Below are 984 nucleotides of genomic sequence, written 5' to 3'. Positions count from 1 at the left end.
CTGCGCTTCAGTCTGAGCGAACCATGCCGATGCTGACGATTCCCAGAATTCGGGGAGTTTGAGGGCGACAGCGTTCGTGGTCATGATCGCGTCGTGTCTCTGGATACGTCCAGCAGACTAATATCGGGGTCACCAGTGTGGAATTTGCAAGAGACAACTTCTCACTTTGAGCACACGAATGCGTGTGTCATTTATTTTCAAAGGTAAACAACAGAAGGAACTCCAACAAGCGCTCATCAGCGTCATGCGTCATCACGCATTCTAAACATTTAAAGGGAACGCGATCCCTGAACAGTTATACAGAACTACTGTTAATAACAAAGGTGAATTATGTCTTTCACATTCACTACAACAGCACCTGGTATTCCCAGGCGGTCTCCCATCCAAGTACTAACCAGGCCCGACCCTGCTTGGCTTCCGAGATCAGACGAGAGCGGGCGTGCTCAGGGTGGTGTGGCCGTAAGCGAGTGCTGACTCGATTCGAGAGACACTTCAAGTCTAATGTGGCAAAGCCATGACATCGGTAATTGCTCATCCTCGTGTTGTTTTAAACCTGTATGCATTAGTTTTCTTCTGATTAACACAAAAGAAAATATTATGAGGAATGATGGTAAACCCACAGCAGATAAATGACCATTGACTCCCATAGTAGGAATAAAAAAATTATGGAATTTTATAGGTACCATCAACTGTGTGCTAATTATAATTTTTTAAATATTTTCTTTATCATTTATCAAGATACATCCAAAATACTTTTTCCTACTATTGAAGTCAACGGTAATTTATTTCATTATTTGCTTTACAGGCTTGCAGAGCTGATATGATGACTACTTAAACATCCTCGACACAACTGAAGGCACAACTTAAAGAGATAGTTAATGAAATCTCTGTCATCATTTACTCATCCTCGTGTTGTTTTAAACCTGTATACATTAGTTTTTTTCTGATTAACACAAAATAAAATATTTGAGGAATGATGGTAAA

General features: G+C 40.5%; 1 pseudogene; it reads right to left on the bottom strand.

Annotated features, from left to right (window-relative positions):
- Positions 1-346: 346 nt before the first annotated feature.
- LOC135742480 (5S ribosomal RNA) lies at positions 347-465 on the bottom strand (annotated as a pseudogene).
- Positions 466-984: the final 519 nt, after the last annotated feature.

This window comes from Paramisgurnus dabryanus, chromosome 13 (genome assembly GCF_030506205.2).
Source record: "Paramisgurnus dabryanus chromosome 13, PD_genome_1.1, whole genome shotgun sequence".
Classification (NCBI taxonomy): domain Eukaryota; kingdom Metazoa; phylum Chordata; class Actinopteri; order Cypriniformes; family Cobitidae; genus Paramisgurnus; species Paramisgurnus dabryanus.
Note: the sequence above shows the minus strand (reverse complement) of the source record. Positions and strands in the feature narration are given on the sequence as shown.